Consider the following 19,582-nt stretch of genomic DNA (forward strand, 5'->3'; position numbering starts at 1 on the left):
ATCAAGTATTGCATCCTACTGAGGATACCTAAGAGATTTTAAAATGACTGCGAATTCAGCCACAATAATCCTGTAAGGTACTACGCACTTAACAGAAGACAGTTCCAGCATGTCATAGTGCATATTTGAACCATACCCAAATACGATAATTATTTTATAGCTGATGAATATGATTTCTTTCAATTTATAAAGTAAAAATGATAGCTAATTTTTACTTGATTATGTATTTCTCATTTAAGATAAGTTTAGAAACTTGTTTTGTTTTTTGTTTTGTTTTGTTCTGTATTGTTTGTTTGTTTGTTTGTTTCCCCTGGTAGTACTGTTGTAAATAACATTATCATAAAAAGGATCACATACTTATTCTGACTTTGAGTTGATCAGACTATTAATTTTTTTTCTATCAAACCATATAAATTTAAGATTTTATCTCCATTTAACAAGTTAATATCAAATATTTTACAGTCCATTACCTGCAAATAAATAACGGAAAGGTTTTTCAGAGGGTGAGGTAGCAAAAACTTGCCAAGACCCCAAACTTTAAAAATAAATTGATAAGCACCTCCCTTCCTCTCTCTATCACAGCAACCTCTTCTCTCATACTCATCAAAAACCCAAGCCAAAAAAAAAAAAAAAATTAAATCTGAGCTTCAAACCTAGATTAAAATTAAATGCACTTGGCAATGAAAATTCATTCTCAGTTTGACCTCTAATGCACAGAGTTCTATTGAAGTTAGATAATAATATAAGGAAAAAAAGGATACCTGTGACAGTATCAGCAATACGATTAAATAACTGAACTGTCCTAGCTTATGCTGTAAGCAATGCTTTCCCTGGAATAATTAATGTTCAAACAGAAGTAAAAACAAATGCAAAACCAAGGAAATGTGTGTGACATTATTACAAATGTTAGTTTTAGGATTTACTTTTCTGTTAGTGTTTACTATATAAAGCAAAAGCTCAAGTAAATATCTAGGTCTGCTAGCTAACAAGACTGAACTACAATAGCTGTCTAGCATCTTTGCTGTCTGCAACTTTTCCTAAGCTCTCTTTTTTGTTTGTTTGTTTGATTGGTTGGTTGCTTTTGATTTTGGTTTGGTTTATTTTTCCTTCTTTTAATAGTTCTGGATGAGATAAGCGAGAACAATAAACAGAATTTTTCTGTGGAATCCGTAGGTAATTCACCAAGGTGCACAACCAAACAAAGGAATTTAGCCAAGAGGTTGGCTGATAAGTGTTCTTTTATATAAGCTGATTAAAATTTTATTAATCGGCATAATTTTGAATGATGTTGGTTTATGTCTCACCTAAATACTTCTTAGAAGTTTTTTTACTAGAAATGGTATTGAAGGATAAAGTCCTCTTCCATACTTCACATTTATTATTATAGTGACATGACACAGCCCATTCCAGTGTACAGATTTCTTCTTCACCCACATCTTTGCCAGCAACAGTACAACCGGTGGTGAATGTGTGTGGCTATTTTTATTATTTTATTTTACTTTATTTTATTTTATTTTATTTTATTTTATTGTTTTGTTTTATTTTATTATTTTGTTTTATTGTGACAAATAAACCAGTTTCGTGATTTTGTAAGAAATTGCAGGAATTACACAATGGCAGTCCAACAGTGTTGGATTAGGTGCATGAGGAACATCACTGGCTGAGAACATCAGCAGAGAATATGACATTACAGCCATGTTAGTGAGATGACAAAAGAATTTAGTTACCCAAACTTGTCAATATGCAAGTCAAAAAATTGGATATTTTTTCAAACCCCTGTTGAGGTGTTGTAAATCTCAGGAAAAAGAAATTTTTTCATAGATATGTACCTGAAATCATAATTTCCGTGTTCATTTGACACTTCTGAAACCTTTTCTCATACAGGTTCCACAGTTAATGAACTACACTGTGGGCGTAGTGAAACACTTCAGGTACACATGGCTGAACTACTCATATTTAAGTATGAATGAATGACTAAATATGAAAGGGCAAATACATGAAAGATAAGTAGTTCCTCATGCAGAAAATGGTGCTAATGACTCCCTTTTCTAAGCGTAGAACAAAGACTAACAATTCATTTATGTTTGGTCTCTGACCAAATAGACCTTGGATTACCTACACAATGGCACAGATCCCATAAGATTGCTGTGGAAAATATCTCCAGAACCTGAGAACTAGAATAGCCATATACTTGCAGGACTCTTGTAGGAAATAAGTGTAGGCTTGTATTTTCACTTAGAGGAAATAACTGAATTTAAATAAGCCACGTGCACATGAGTGGCATTAGTAACATTAGATGTCATTAGCAACCAGTGTAGTTAATTGGGAAATCTGTTTCATCCTTGGAAAAAGTGGACATGTGTGTTCGTCTGCCCTGATAAGGAGTTTTGATCTGTGGTTTCTAAGATGAGGTACCCTAGAAGCTTCAGAATCCTATCTACAGTCCCCCACCTGTATTTATACCAGTAATCTAAAGAGAGAAAGGGAAGGGAAGGGAAGGGAAGGGGAGGGAAGGGAAGGGAAGGGAAGGGAAGGGAAGGGAAGGGAAGGGAAGGGAAGGGAAGGGAAGGGAAGGGAAGGGAAGGGAAGGGAAGGGAAGGGAAGGGAAGGGAAGGGAAGGGAAGGGAAGGGAAGGGAAGGGAAGGGAAGGGAAGGGAAGGGAAGGGAAGGGAAGGGAAGGGAAGGGAAGGGGAAAGAGCCATCACTGGACATAACGAAAGGAAGCAATCAGAAGGTGAGCCAAATACTTCCTCTTTTGCAATAACAAATATGTCCAGAGAGTAAGGTTGTTTCATGTCTTGCTGCCAGCTCAGCAATAAGAGTGGAATCAAATGGAGTCTTTCCATTCACTTAGTTTTTATGGCTTAATATTTGTCCATTATTGTCAACCACAATTCCTTGGCTAGTGCCAGAGACTTACCCTTCTATATATGAAGATACTGGTACGTTATGTCCAGCATAAATGTGGACATGAGAGCTGTAATTTTTTTTTTTCCATATATTCCAATTTCTTTAGATATCTATTTGCCTTCATGAGAAAATGAGGTGAATTTATCTTTCTGCTCTCTAGTTACTTCTACTTCTCTTTTATTCATTTGTGGTTGGGGCATTAAAGCATTGAATGGGTTCCTCATTTTATTTTTATGTAAGAATATAAATACATACTGCACCTGGGTCTCCTGGATGCACTGTTCAATGAAATGTTCAAGTGCTGTATTTTTTATATGACATTCAATTTTGTAAGCTAAGCAGTAGTGTAAAGTGTTCTGAAGGTCTGCTTGTTTTCAAAGATAATTGTAAATGTTCCTGAGACTTTTAAGAATTTTGATTTATCACATTAACATCTTTACTGGACAGTTTATATTTAAATTTATTAATGGAATATTCTGAGGTAATGCAAATTATTGCTTGTGATAGAAGGATCATAAAGACAACGTTAGTGTCTTGTGTCATGATGAAATGATAGCTTTCATTTCAGTGTATGTAAAATTCTACAAATATAGTGTCACCTTTGCTTTGCTGTCAAAGTTTTTCCATTTGAAAATATGTCCAGTTACGTCTGCAGCTCAGTAGAACAAGCATAATATTTTGGTTTCTGAGGAAGACAATAGGAAAATGCTATCTCAACTTGCCACTTAAACATCTTTCTTTTGCTTTGCTGACACTTGTACATATGGAAAACAAGCCAACAATCAAGGTGAAGACAAAAATGCAAAAGTATTTACAGAGGTTATCCAGAGCAGTCAGCATAAAACTGGTAAGACTACTTCAGAAGTGAGCAGGGTGGAAGCTAATTTAAGATTGGGTGGAGATTAATGGGATGTGAAATGGCAAAGCAGATGAAGGGTCTAGCTGAGATGAAAATTGCTGGGGAAATGTAGGCTCTATAGGGTTCCCAATGTACTTTGCCTTTCTTCAATTCAAGTCCTTAGAAACAGTCTGTTAAAGAGACAGCAGGGAAAGCAAAATGCCTCAGGAACACCATGGCCTAATTCCAAGTTGCAGGGGAGACTTCAGTATGTTGTTTCTGTTTGTGCTAAGTCACTTTTCAGGTGAATAGATCGAATTCCTGGTTCCTCTGGCATGTTTCTGCTCAAGCATCCCTGGAAAGTACAATAATATCTGTAAGTGAATCTCCTTGCAAAACTCTGAATTTTGCCTATATAAAGATAATAAGCAATTTATTCATTTTGAGGGGGAAGCTCATGTCTGATACTTTAATGAGGACATATGTTCAGTCATGTCAAGTGTTTCAAATGGTCAGTACAGAAGATGGAAATTCTTTCTCACACCACTGACTGCTATTAAGACACAGTCTTTGTTTACTTTTGTTTTTTTATCTCCTGTATCTTGTGTGGACATGAAATAATTCTACACTGTGAAGCAATGCTGTCCCTGGGGACAGGGATGGGGACAGGCCAAGGGCAAGAGACAAGTTAGATGGCAGGTCTGAAAGGCCCACAGGTTGGAAACACTCTTCCCAAGGAGACAAGATGGAAGAGGGCAGCCATCAGCTGCACTGCCTCTGAGCTGGCCCTGAGCCCTGGCAGCCAAACACACAGGCAAAAGAATGTGCTCAGGACCCTGACACTTAATACAGTGCTACATAACACCATGGAAAAGGCAACAGGAGCTGGGTCCAGTTCTTCACTGTATCAAAACAAAGTCAGCAAACTCCTACTGCTGCTGACAGTGCTGCCTCTCTCCTTTAAAATAAATAAATAAATAAATAAATTAGAATTTCATTTTGCTAGCAAATCTTTTTTTTTTCTCCTTATTTTTCACTCGTTTGATTTCAAAATCTGTTTTATTAGTGCTTATTTAATTATGTATTTTTGTTTGCTACCCTTTGCAATGAACTGAATTTGTATCCACAAGTTGTGTAATAGGCTGATGAATGTCTTTCATTTTCTTGGAATATTTTCAAATACTATTTTCTGTAAACTTTAATGCTGAGCTTTCTTGTTCTGCAAGTATATTTGCCGGACTAAAAATCAAAAAAATGTCTTGGATGATTGATATAGTATTTTTAACCTCTAGAGCATTACAATCCTGATTCTCTATAAAAGAATGATTTTGACCGGTGGAGGGTGGAGAAAGAGGATGAGCTTTCCAACTCTGTTGTAAAAATCCTCTTTTATCTGTAAGAGGTGTTCTTTCCCATAAAGCACTCTTTTCTTCATGGATCTTTAAACAAAGTGCATATCTGTCCCCTGTCAAGGCAGATATAAAATCATTAGAATGTGAGGAAGGAGATTCTTCCACTTCATTATCAATATCACAGACTAAGTTGAAACAATTATAACAATTATGAAGTTCAGTAACAAGTACAGGGATATAGAACCTCAAAATAAATGAGTTGTGATTATGATAACAACAATTTCATAATAAAATTGAGCTGGCCCAATAACTGTGTCTTTGGCAGCTCTAGAGGACAAAGTTTGTTTCTTCTTTAGCTTGGAATGCTTCTGACACAAGTCATACATTGCTATAAATGGGATACTCCACTGGGTTTAAATGAATTTAGCTTCAATTAGGGCTTCATTTGTTAATGTAATGGTACTCAAAAGATCTGGTAAATCATTACCAAAAATTGCTACAAAATCTCAGACAAAATGGTAAAGATGTCACATTTGTTCTAGATGGAAATATGTAAACCAAAACTATAGAAAAAAGAGATGGGAGAAATGTGCTACAGGATATTCAGCATTCCTTGTATAAAGTCTGCAGTTATAATAATACTATAATAAAAATATTGTTCTTTATTTATAACCAGTGTGTTAAGGTAGCCATCAGTGGATAATAGCGTATGTTGTCTAAGTAATAAACTATTGAAAAATTAATGTTTATTTGTACATAATACTTCCATTCATATATGCTTTTAATTTTTAAAATTTTTTTTTTGGCTTTGCCCAGAAACCTGGTCTATGAAATTCTTTCCTCTCTAAAATAAAGAAACAAAATGTTCTTTTCTTTGAACCCATTAATCTTGTTTTGGCCTGGACCACTTTCGTTATGGCCAATACAGGCTTTGAAACAAAAATTACAGGCAAGCTTTTAAACCTTGTTCTTGGCTTCTATTTTAGCTGCTTCTTTTATCATTCAAAAACATTTAAATTGATTTAATCTTATGTTTGTAGTTCCAACATTTTGTTTCCCATTTCCTATATCCTTTCCCTTTTTTTTTTTTTTTACATAGTTTTGCCAACCACTTAGCAGAAAAACTGGTTTATTGCTAAAGTTTCACTCCATCCCTACTTATAGATTGCAAAGAGACAGTTACTTACAAAGAACACCCACATCACCAGTGTCTTTGAAGATGGCTTAGAAAGAAGAGGAAAAGAAGGTGTGAGAGAGGATATAAATGTGTGTGCAGCTGTATAATTAAGAAGTCATAGGAGATTAGAAACTGATTAGGAAAGGCAAGAGAGAATACAGAGCAGTACAATTTGGATAAAATGTATCGTCTATCTATTCATCTCCTTATTTGTATTCGAAATATGGAGGTCCAGAGAAAATACTATCATCTCTCTAATGAGCTGTTAACACTAGCCGGTACTACCAACGAATAGATAATAACATCCCTGTAACATTGGGGGTGAATTACATCGCACTATATGTATACACATACATATGTATACACATACATACGTATATGCATACATATATGCATGTATGTGTATATGTACATACATATATATGTATACATATATATATTTACATATATGTATACATATATATCTATCTATATGTAGATAGATAGATAGATAGACAGACACAAATATGTATTCATATACAAAGAAATGTGGCCAGCAGGTTGAGGGAGGTGGTTCTTCCCCCACTACTCTGCTCCCATGAGACCTCACCTGGAGCCCTGCATTCAGCTCTGGTGCCCCCAGCACAAGAATAACATGGACCTGTTGGAGTGTGTACAAAAGAGAGCCACACAGATGATCAAGGGGCTGGAGTGCCTCTCCTATGAAGACAGGTTGAGGGAGTTGGGGTTGTTCAGCCTGGAGAAGAGAAGGCTCTGGGGAGACCTTAAAGCAGCCTTCCAGGACCTCAGGGGAGCCTGCAGGAAAGCTGGAGAAGGACTCTTTGTCAGGGAGTATAGTGATAGGACAAGGAGTAATGGCTTTAAACTGAAAAAGGGTAGATTTAGATCAGGTATTAGGAAGAAAATATTTACTGTGAGGTTGGATTGGAACAGGTTGCATTGGAACAGATTGCCCAGAGAAGCTGTAGATGGTCCATTCCTGGAAGTGTTTAAGGCCAGGTTGGACAGGGTTTTGAGCAACCTGGTCTGGTGGGAGGTGTCCCTGACCATGGGATGAGGGACACGGGCAATAAAACTACATGGAGGGGCACATAGAAATCAATGTAGGAGAAGCTATAAGAGTATGTGGCCTTGTAAGAAGAAAAGTTGGAATTCAGCCCTGCTCCTTGTAGTCAAGCAGTAGCACCACAGGGAGCTAGTTACAAGAACTGAAAGACAGAATTCAATATGAGATAAGCAGGATATTGGTTAAATTTTGATGGGTTTAATGGCTGAATGAAACTTTTAAAATGCTTAATAGAGCTATGCACTTGTAGAGAAAAAGGTAATAGACAACTGGCATTCATGGGAGGAGAAGGTATTTAGTGACCACATAAATTGTAATTGCTGGAAGGAGGATTTCACAGAATGATTGGAATATTAAAAGTTTTCCACTGCATGCATGGCAAACTCAAAGACTTAGACACAGCCCTGACGTCAAAAATGCTGACAAAGAGTTTTTGCCAATTAATACATATTTAAACAACTTAGACAGGATTTTCAAATAAAGTTGTTCCTTTCATTCATTTTGGACTTGTGCAGATCAGTTACTTGTATGCTTGTGAATTGTATAAATGTGCAGGTAAGATTATACAAGTGTACAGACCTGAAGAACCTATGAAAGTAATTTGGATAATTCATTTGTCTTTCTGAAACATGAACAAAGATTGTCATCCCAGTTTCTCAGCTACTCTGTAACTTTCAGCAGAAGTAAAACTCTCTTGCTTTTGAGATTATAAATGAAGTGAGTTTTAACTGTCTATAAAGCCACAATTTCAAGCACAAAAGCTGTTAAGGTTTTAAGGAATAACACTTTGTGAAGCCATTTAAAAGAATCTTGGATTGTCACAGAATAATCAAACATCATGATAGAGCATACTGCAGTTGCTTTTTTTAAAAAGAAAATACTTCCAACTGAATTCCCAGCACCACTTCCTGGCACATCCTGCATGCTCTCTTGGGTCTCTGGTTCAATCAATTTCCTCCAGCACAGTGAGGCTGGGAGGGCTTCAAGCTGGTATGATTATAGCTATGTGGCTAAGTCAACTGAAGCAAATAAAAGTTCATGGAATTTCTGTCTTGATTAAACAAAGCTTAATTTCATGAAAGAAGCAGATGGCCATGATTTACAGACAAAGTTGGAAAGATAGAGAGGTAAGAAGAATTAGACTTCATATAGACTTAATTGTAATTGTCTAGCTTTGAAGGCCTCACAAATTATCTACTTGTTCTGTACTTCATTTGCAAAGAAAGGATTTACAAATCTACTTATTTTAATTTAGGATTTATTGGGATGATTTGTAAGTTAATCACAGGAATTACATATAGGAGGTAAGATTTATAAACCTTGGGGAGGATTATAAAGTATGAAGTAGGATTAGTAAGTCTATTGTGTGGTATGTAAATATATTTCCAGACTTCTGAAGCTTTTACATACGTTAGCTGAATCATATGTTTAAATTAATGAAGCCTAAATCAAAACTGGGTAAAATACCATTTTTTTAGCTAGTGGCAACATAAGATAAGTTGATACTAAGTCTAAAAAAGGAATAGTAAGAAATACAATGTATAGAATTAAGACAATATGGAGTATATTTTAGCAGTATAAGTGTATGGGAGGAAGAAGAAGAGGCAATACTACGGTAGAGACTTCCCAGAAGTAGTCACTGTCCAGCCAGAGAAAGCAGCAGTCTAAAACAATGTATTGAGTTGTCACAGACATGATGGTGAGAGAAAATACTAGACGGTAACTGAATAAATCCAGGGAAGTATACATACTGTGTTTTGACTAAGTTGATTAGAATATCCAATTCTGGTGACAATGTAGTCATTAAAAACAAAAAGGAAGTTACACTGCTAGTCTTACACTTCCTCTGTAACTTTGGTTAGGATCTCTTCCCTTTTTTTCCTTCTCCTTAAATGTCAGAACAAGGGAAGATGGGCTTGGTGAGCAGCTGGCACTAAGCCATTTAAGCCTAAGGAACTGATTTCACCTTCCAGATGGGCAAAATAACCTGTAATGATTGCATGAGCTATTTAAGATTTTTAGTAACACAGCTTTCTAGAACAAAACAAAACAAACAAAAAAAATACATTAACGCAAAAGTGAGAGCTCTGTGGTAAGCTGCAATCATTCTGTACAAGGTACAACAACATAGCAGTTACACTCAGACTTAAAATTCAAAAGAAGGACAAGTGGCAGCACTATGAGAACAATCTGAGCAATTTGCATCTCACCATGAAAGTGTCTGAAATCTTCCTTGGCTGGCACTCAGATTGCATTTGCCAACTTGTAACAAGTTGCTCAGTTTTGCTCTGTGTTTGTAAATACTCTACAGAATTTATTTTTATTCCATTACAAAATATATTTTTATTCTGTTTCTAAATAGCCGCACTATATGTGAAGTCAAAGCAAAACTGAGACAGAAAGATATTTAAAGGAAGAAAGCAGAGGAGAAGGAGGGCCTTTCTTATGTAGGAAGCTTAATGGTAGGAGTTGTAAACTCTGTAACTAAATGAAAAGTATTGTCCATTTAGACTCCTACATGCAAAAAAGCTTAACCAAAGTTTTTGCATTAAACAAATTAGTCACGTGTTCAGCTCCATCCATATTTCATTAATAATTCAAAAACAAAAATCTCAGGAAGAAGTGAAATTTTCCTGTATTTTATTTAATAATGACTTTTGCACCATTTCTGATTTTTCTAAATTACTGTTGTAATTGTCTCTCTGACTAAACAAACTATGATCACCTTCTAATTCCTGATCGTACTTCTGTGACCAGAACAGGACATGTTTCTAATATTTTTTTATTCCATGCTAAAGCTTACATGTTAAAATGCTAACTTTGACTCCAGAAGTCCCTGACTCACACTCTCAGCCTTCAGTGATTTCTTCTCTGAGGGAAATTTGCACTATGTGCTTATCTTGTGTTTGTTTTATTCTTTTCCTTTGCATCTGTTTTTGATGACTCTTGGAGACAGACTATTTGGCTAGACAGATGCTTGGTCTGACCTCAGATAGTTATTCTCATCTATTTTTTAAGATTCCCACTGTTGGCTGTTTGTTTGCATTAGCCCCGACAAGTGCTTTTCACCACTATAACACAGTGTGAAAAACAATGTGTAAAATTAATTACTAGCCAGACTGACAGGTTTACCTCTATGTACCCCTATCTATTGACTCTTTTTAACCCTTGAGGATGAATTGTTGTGAGATGAATACAGCTCCTTCCTTGAATCAAGGCAACAACTTGGTGAATTCAAGTAATGGACTCGATCACTTTCTCTGTAAATCCATTCAATGGTCAGAAAGCAAATGGAGGAGCAGTTCTTCCTTTAAATCACTGACAAGTTTTAATATTCAAGGAAAAGTAGAAGTTGATCTTAAGGTTCCAGAATAAACTTGCAGAGTAAAAGTTAGGGGGAAATGTTGTTCCTCACTAAAAAATAGTTTCTGACTCAAGATAATTGAAACTGAAGGCTTAAAATGCTCATTTTGTAATTAAATTTCATAATTATTCCCTCTTTAAAAAAAAAAAAAAAAAGTGCAAGCAAACAGAAAGAATGAAGGAACAAAAAATGCTTGAAACTGAAAGCCAAGCTGAGCTAAACTTTTAAGTATAAACTAGGACAAAAGGTTAAAACTGTGATTCCTGATAGATATTTGCCTTCCCTCATTTTCCCACATAGCTCTTTGTGTAGTGCAATGTGTTGTATCTGAGAAGTACCATGTGACCCCATCCCAGTCATCTGGAATGTTAAATTCTGCTTCATATTGCCATTTTGCAATAAACCAGCCTGCAGCTTCAATATTTTCCTGTAGATGCAAATAACTCAAATTATTTCCATCATGTATGTTGCAACTCTGAAGTACGGGAAGACCATCAGGTAGCAACCTCCATCTAGCAATAACCAGGCCAAAGCTCTGTCCACAATAAAAGCCCCACAGCAAGGTGTTGATCTGCTGGATGAGCCCACTTCTGCTCAGGTTTTTCCTCCTCACTGGCAGGATTGGGAAGACCTCACTAGTACTAGTACCTATTCTGAAGCTGCAGATCTGGAGGTGAAACAGGAACCAGAAGTCAAAAGCTGACAGCATTCTTCATCTTGACAGGCTGCCTCCACTTCCACTGTTTGTTTGACCATGACTTCTCGTTCCTTTATTGCTTTGTATGGCTCAGGCTTTTATCTCTGACAATTTTGTATCCAGTCAATCTCCTCCTGATGGTGTATGGCCTGTTTACCCCTTCCTTCAGGTTCATCACTGGGTGACTCAGTGCCACAGTGTGTATCTTCTACAAGAGAGGTCCCCAGCACTAGGGAAAGGCCCCAGACATTCCCCACAGTCCCACAGCTAGGCAGTGGTATTCCTGCTGCAGAGCTCTGTTGGGGGTGAGGCCCCCAAAGCACAAAGGAATTTGTACAGTACCTACAAAATATACCACTAAGCATTACAGCTAATTTTCCTATTTAAGCACTTTTTGTGATGTCTATCTTTGACACTCTTCTAACACAATCTAGAACTCACCAATTTAAATAGCCATGTATGTGCTATGCTCAACATTACTTCTGTCAACATACCACAGGAAAACAGACTAAGAAAACTGAGGTTTCAGACGTTAATTACTCAAAAATGTATTTGTATTGATTTATTGAATACATTGTTCATGAGCTCTTGTTGCAAGGATTACACTGTTTGTGATCTTTACCTTTTTCCTGACACTTACAAAGCAAACATTTATCTGAAAATCAAGAATGCATGTTTACATTATGGTTGCAAACTTACAAAGTACACCTGTTATCCTCTCAATAGATCAATTAAACCACTGATAGACTTTGGAAATTAGTCACAAAAGGGAAACGGCTGTTATTTGAAGTAAAGTGAAACATGAAATGTGGGAATGAAAACCTAAAAGTAAACAGCATGAAATCACAGAATCACAGAATCACAGAATCATCTAGGTTGGAAGAGACCTCCAAGATCATCTAGTCCAACCTCTGTCCTAACACTAACAAGACCTCCACTAAACCATATCACTAAGGACTACATCTAAACGTCTTTTAAAGACCTCCAGGGATGGCAACTCAACCACTTCCCTGGGCAGCCTATTCCAATGCCTAACAACCCTTTCAGTAAAGGAGTTCTTCCTAATATCCAAACTAAACCTCCCCTGGCGCAACTTGAGCCCATTCCCCCTCGTCCTGTCACCAGGCACGTGGGAGAATAGACCAACCCCCACCTCGCTACAGCCTCCTTTAAGGTACCTATAGAGAGCGATGAGGTCTCCCCTGAGCCTCCTCTTCTCCAGGCTAAACAACCCCAGCTCCCTCAGCCGCTCCTCGTAAGCCTTGTTCTCCAGACCCCTCACCAGCCTCGTTGCCCTTCTCTGGACTCTCTCGAGCACCTCCATGTCCTTCTTGTAGTGAGGGGCCCAAAACTGAACACAGTACTCAAGGTGCGGCCTCACCAGAGCTGAGTACAGGGGGACAATCACCTCCCTAGACCTGCTGGCCACGCTGCTTCTTATACAAGCCAGGATGCTGTTGGCCTTCTTGGCCACCTGAGCACACTGCTGGCTCATATTCAGCTGCCTATCAACCAGTACTCCCAGGTCCTTCTCGGCCAGGCAGCTTTCCAACCACTCATCTCCCAGCCTGTAGTGTTGCTCGGGGTTGTTGCGCCCCAGGTGCAGGACCCGGCACTTGGCCTTGTTGAACTTCATACAGTTGACCTCAGCCCATCGCTCCAGCCTATCCAGATCCTCCTGCAGAGCCTTCCTGCCCTCGGGCAGATCGACACATGCACCTAACTTGGTGTCATCTGCAAAACTTACTGAGGGTGCACTCGATCCCCTCATCCAGGTCATCGATAAAGATATTAAAGAGGACCGGCCCCAGCACTGAGCCCTGGGGTCTCCACTAGTAACCAGCCTCCAACTGGATTTGACTCCATTCACCACAACTCTTTGGGCCCGGCCATCCAGCCAGTTTTTAACCCAACGAAGCGTACGCCAGTCCAAGCCGTGAGCAGCCAGTTTCTTGAGGAGAATGTTGTGGGAAACAGTGTCAAAAGCCTTACTGAAGTCAAGGTAGATCACATCCACAGCCTTCCCCTCATCCACCAGGCGCGTCACTTGGTCATAGAAGGAGATCAGGTTCGTCAAGCAGGACCTACCTTTCATAAACCCATGCTGACTGGGCCTGATCGCCTGGTTGCCCTGCAAGTGCCTCGTGACGACATTCAAGATAATCTGCTCCATGAGCTTCCCTGGCACTGAGGTCAAATTAACAGGCCTATAGTTCCCCGGGTCTACCCTCCGGCCCTTCTTGTAGATGGGCGTCACATTTGCTAGCCGCCAGTCGACTGGGACCTCTCCTGATAGCCAGGACTGCCAATAAATGATGGAAAGCTGATGGAAATATACTGGATGGAAGCTGATGGAAGCTGATGGAAATGATGGAAATATACTGTATGAACACGTGTCAAACTTACGCAGCTTTGTATTTGGATTAGCTAGTCTATTTTTTAAGTAGGTACTTCAAAGATAGCAGTAAGCATTTTTTTTTGCATGTCTTGTTTTCTTAACACCCAACAATGACAGTTCTTTCATCTGAACAATGAGGAGGGGCAGCCCTGTGGAGCGCTATCAGTAAAGTCATAAACCAGAACAAGACACAAGAACTGAAACAAAGAGGGTAAGAGAAAAGAACAAATGACCTAGGGTGAGCACAGTCATACCCATCTCTTCTTAACAGATGCTTCTCCTTCCCTTTCTTAAAAATTCCTCACAACAGTCATTCCACACATTTCTCACAAAATTTACCAATGTCTTAACATGTTTAACTTCAGAGGTTTTCTGTAGGTCTAATAAAAATCTTATTTCCTCCAGTAGTTAAAGGTCAATGCTATTTTCTATATTTTCTTTACAGTGAAATGGGGCAACAGTTTGTTTCCTTCCTCTGTGTGGCAACAAAGTACATTCAAAAGACATCCCTGTGTGCAGAACTGGAAAAGAAAATGGAAAAGACTCCGTGAAAATTAGTATTTCAGTGTTAGGTCCCTTTGTTACATTTCAAACAGTAAAATAAAGAAGTTTATTCCATGGTACCTTTTCTGCAAGTCATTTTCAAAATTTTTCATTTGAGAAACCCTTTTCAGCTTGTTAACTTTGCTTTACGGCAAGTTTGCTAAACCATTTTAAGTAGTTTTTTTGAAAGCAACCCTTTTCCACAAAACTCTTTGTTGACTTTTCCCCAAAGTATTGTTATTTATCATTAACTTAAAGTTAATTTAGTTATAACTATCTATTAAAACAGGCTGGTGGCTATTATTCATGATTTTGTACTCACTGTTTTTAATGATTTCATTGGGTCCGGGAGGGATGGAGTTAATTATATTCATACCAGTTGCCATGCTTTTGCATTTTGGATTTGTGATTAAAACAGTGTTTATAAGAAAACAGTGCTTTGGCTATTGCCAAGCAGTGCTTGCACAGCATTGAAGTTATCTTTTTCCTATTCTGCCCCCCACAGTGAGTAGAACTTGAAAGAAATTTTAGCTGACCTAAACAAACCAAAGGGACATTCCTTACCATGTGGCATCATGCTCAGCAATAAAACCTTGAGGAAAAGAGAAGAAGGGGTGAGACATTCGTGGTTATGTCATTTGTCTTCCCAAGTAACCTTTACATGCAATGAAGTCCTGTGTTCTTAGTAATATTTAATGGCATATTTTTATATTTTGCTTTTTCCCATTATTCTTCCCCCTCCCCCTCCCCCCCCCCCTTCAAGTGTTATTACTGGGCAATTTAGCAATAAAAGATGTGACATAATATACTTCATTCAGTGTGCTAGGTTTCCTCATGATAGCTAGTGAAACTAGGCAATCAATATTCACCAGAACGAACACACGCAATTAGTAGTAAAGACATGCATCTGCCATTGTAGGGCCACTTCTCAAAAATCACCCTATTGACTCACCAGCATGCCCATTATGGAAGAACCTAGAAATCCATCTCCCTCTTGGAGATTTCTCTCCAAGGTCCTTCACCAGGTCTCCAAATATAAAAATGGGGAAATGGCCTCAAGTTCCACCAGGGGAGGTTTAGCTTGGATATTAGGAGAAATTTCTGAATTTACTGAAAGAGTTATACAGCATTGGAATAGGCTGCCCAGGGAAGTGTTTGAGTCACCATCCCTGGATGTATTCAAGAAAGGTGTAGATTTAGAATTTACTAGCATGGTTGAGTGGTGGACTTGTCAGTACTAGGTTAAACGTTGGACTAGATGATCTTAGAGGTCTTTTCCAACCTGAATCATTCTACGATTCTGTAATTCTGTAACCTTCATGGAGGATCTTTAAGGTTCCCTCTACTTTGGGAAGGAGCCATATGTCCATTCAGTGAGCAGTCAGCAAAGCCCAGCATTTTAACCTCTCAGTTACATTTTCACACCACTTTCCTCATGTGTTTTCCTCTATAGTCATCTACACTGAATTTAGGCTGACATTGTATTACCTCTCAACTTTCCTTCTGCAATTTTTTCAAGAAAGCCTCACATTTCATATCCTGACTAACCTGGTATCATTAGCAGATGTTCTTTTCCTCTCTTCTTCCTCTCTTCATGGGTATCTGAGATTACACTAACTAGCACAGTTCATAGAATCATAGAATAAATAAGGTTGGAAAAGACCTCAAAGATCATCTGGTCCAACCATCTCCCTACCACCAGTATCACCCAATAAACTATGTCCCTAAGCACGACGTCCAACCTTTACTTAACCACCCCCAGGGACAATGACTCCACTACCTCCCTGGACAACCTGTTCCAATGCCTAACCACACATTCTGAAAAGAAATGTCTCCACGTTTCCAACCTAACACACACACAAACAGACACGCACACCACTACTTGAGGCCATTCCCTCTAGTCCTGTCACCAGTTTTCTGTGAGAAGAGGCTGACCCCCAGCTCCCCACACCTTCCTTTCAGGTAGTTGTAGAGAGCAATAAGGTCTCCCCTGAGCCTCCTCTTCTGCAGACTAAACAACCCCAGTTCCCTCAGCCACTTCTCATAGGACTTGTGTTCCAGGCCCTTCACCAGCTTTGTAGCCCTTCTCTGGACACACTCCAGGGCCTTGATGTCCTTCCTGTACTGAGGGGCCCAAAACTGAACACGGTACTCAAGCTGTGGCCTCACCAGAGCAGAGTACAGGGGGATGATCACCTCCTTTGTCCTGCTGGCTACACTATTCCTGATTACAAGCCAGGATGCCATTGGCCTTCTTGGCCCTGTGGGCACACTGCTAGCTCATGTTCAGGTAAGCTTTGACCAACAGCCCCAGATCTTTTTCCTCTGCACAGCCTTCCAGCCACTCTGCCCCAAGCTTGTAGCATTGCATGGGGTTGTTGTGACCAAATTGCAGGACCCAGCACTTAGCCATATTGAACCTCATCCCATTGGCCTCTGCCAACTGACCCATCCTGTCCAGGTCTCTTTGCAGGGCCTTCCTACCCTCCGACAGGTCGAAACTTCCCCCCAACCTGGTGTCATCTGCAAACATATTGAGAGTGTACTTGATTCCCTCATCCAAATCATCAATAAAGATATTAAAGAGGTTGGTCTCCAATACCACTCGTAACTAGTTGCCAGCTGGATTTAACTTCATTCTCTACCACTTTTTGGGCCCAGCCATCCAGCCGGTTTTTAACCCAGCAAAGACTGTACCTGTCCAAGCCATGGGCTGCAGCTTCTCCAGAATACTGTGGGAGACCATGTCAAAGGCTTTGCTGAAGTCTGGGTAGGCTACGTCAACATCCTTTCCCTCATCTACCAGACAGATCACCTGATCATAGAAGAAGATGAGGTTGGTCAGGCAGGATTTGCCTTTCATGAACCCATGCTGACTGGGTCTGATCCCCAGGTTGTCCCACACATGCTGTGTGATTGCATTCAAGATAACCTGTTCCATCACCTTTCCTGGCATGGAGGTCAGGCTGACAGGCAGAATTCCACTGCTGATTACCGTCCATTCTGAGAGCTGAATATTTCATTTAATTTCCTGTCTGCTACTTTAGAAATAATTCTTGAATATGCCAGTAGCTTTTCTCCTACTTCCTTCTTTCACAAATTTACTTTCTTTGAAGGTCTTGCATGAAGGATTTTGTCAAAGCTTTTTTTCTGAACATTGTTTGAATTAAGACTCAAGGACTATCTGGAGTATAGGTACCTAATATTGTTCATTCTATTATTAGTAGCTACATTTTAAAACGAGAAAGCAGACTAAGATTTAAGACTAGCAACAATAAGTCACTGAAAAATACCAGTAATTAGGAACATATATTTGGCAGCCTGATGTAAAAACTTGCCCCTCAAGCACTAAGTTTCATAGTTCTACTGAATATCTAAAACCACAGATTCATTACAGATATTGGTTTTACAGCCTGTTGTAATCTTTTCCCCCTCCCTCTCTTCTCTGCATTGCAGAGACTAGAAACTACTTGTCTCTCTCCTTCCCTTAGGAGACTGCTACCTTATCAGCTCTCAGAAATGGATTTTTTGAGAAATGGAAGTCACCTCCCAAAAATTCTTTCCACTTCACAGGTACCAGCTGCCTTATCTTTTGGAAATAGTCTGATACATATCTAACTAAATTTCAATCACTTCTTCCAAATTTGCTTCTAGTTTTGGAGTTTGTTTCTTCTGTTCACTGACCTGAAGAAGATTAGAGTGCCAGAAATCTTGTCTTTTGTGTGCCTGAAACCTTGCCTGACTTTCTGTAGCTATGGCAGTGGATGTAATAAGTGTTTCTGCCACTTGTAAACTTTGTCTAACATGCATCTTCAGATTGTCATTGCTGTAGTAACACTACCATTATATACAGGTTATCAGTTTAATTTGTTCAGCCAGAAGAAAACAAAGCTATCTTGTTTCTCCTTTAACTCAGAGATCATATACAGGATTACACAATACAAAATCTTTTTCCTGATCTCATAAATTCTGGAAAACTCTATGTGAAGAAATTCACCTTTTTATCTTCCATTTCCTTTATTTTTTTACAGATTCTTAGTCCTGTAATGCAGGTCTTTGTTATTGTTTTGTGTATTAAATCAATTAATGTGATAATAAACATATGAGAAAAAAAATAAAAGTCTTTTTTTTTTTTTTTAACTGACCTTCAATAAAAAAGTTCATTTTCTAGGTAAATATTAATACACTATCATATTTTCTCTTTATTATGCCAGAAAAATAAAAAATAATAATAGGAAAAATTAAAGCTCAATACTTTTAATAAACCTAAATTCTCAGTGAAACCAGTATGAGGTAGCCAAGAACTGTAGGAAGACTAGAATCTGGCATTGTCAAAGGCATATGCCAGCATGTCAAAGGCATGTGTCAGTGCATGGTGATTCTAATAACAATGTCCCTGCTCTTGAGTTACATCCACGACACCCAATATAATGAATTGTAACTTCATTTTTAAAAAATCTCAGAACAACAGAAATGGATCTTTAGCCGTTCCTTATGCTGTACTTCTCACATATTCTACATGATTAAAAGAGAATGGGAGACTCTCTTAATCTTTTTCATGACAGTAAGGTATGAGATGGACTCTGAATCTAACGTGCTAAGTTCTTATGGGATTATAAAATGTTTAATAATTGGTTTCACATTTATTTTGGAATAAGCTATTCTCTTTAGGAATTCCTATTTGCTCTACAAAAGTTACTAAACAAGACTTAGAACCTTGTCTGTATTTAAAGCATTCTTGAGAGAGATAAAAAAAAATAGGAAAAAAAAAAAACACAGCTACATACAATTCAATACTTTATTTAGTATCCCATTAATATGGTGTTCATCAGAAATCAGCAGGAGGAATTCATCTCCAGAAACTGCAGCAAAAGTACTAAATTTAATTACTGCACATAGCACAGTGTCTGTCAGCTTTTACAGTGTACTCAGCTACCCCTTGGGGTAAAAGAGCTATAGCATAAAAAAGGAATAGCTCAAATCTCAAATGCTTAAATCTTGATATATGCAAATGTTTCTTTCAATGGATGAATTGAGTCTGAGCAGCAGATGCTTTTATACGCACATTTGTTACTTTTTTAATTTTGAGGAAAAGTACAATATAGGACAAGAAATGCTTTGTTTCCAGCATGTTGAAATCTCACATCTGATTTTCAAAAAAGAGCAGTAAAATTTTTAGACAATTAAATACATTCAATTTTTCTAATAGTATCATAGAATCATTAAGGTTGGAAAAG

Source organism: Cygnus atratus, chromosome 2, assembly GCF_013377495.2.
Source record: "Cygnus atratus isolate AKBS03 ecotype Queensland, Australia chromosome 2, CAtr_DNAZoo_HiC_assembly, whole genome shotgun sequence".
NCBI classification, from domain to species: Eukaryota; Metazoa; Chordata; class Aves; order Anseriformes; family Anatidae; genus Cygnus; species Cygnus atratus.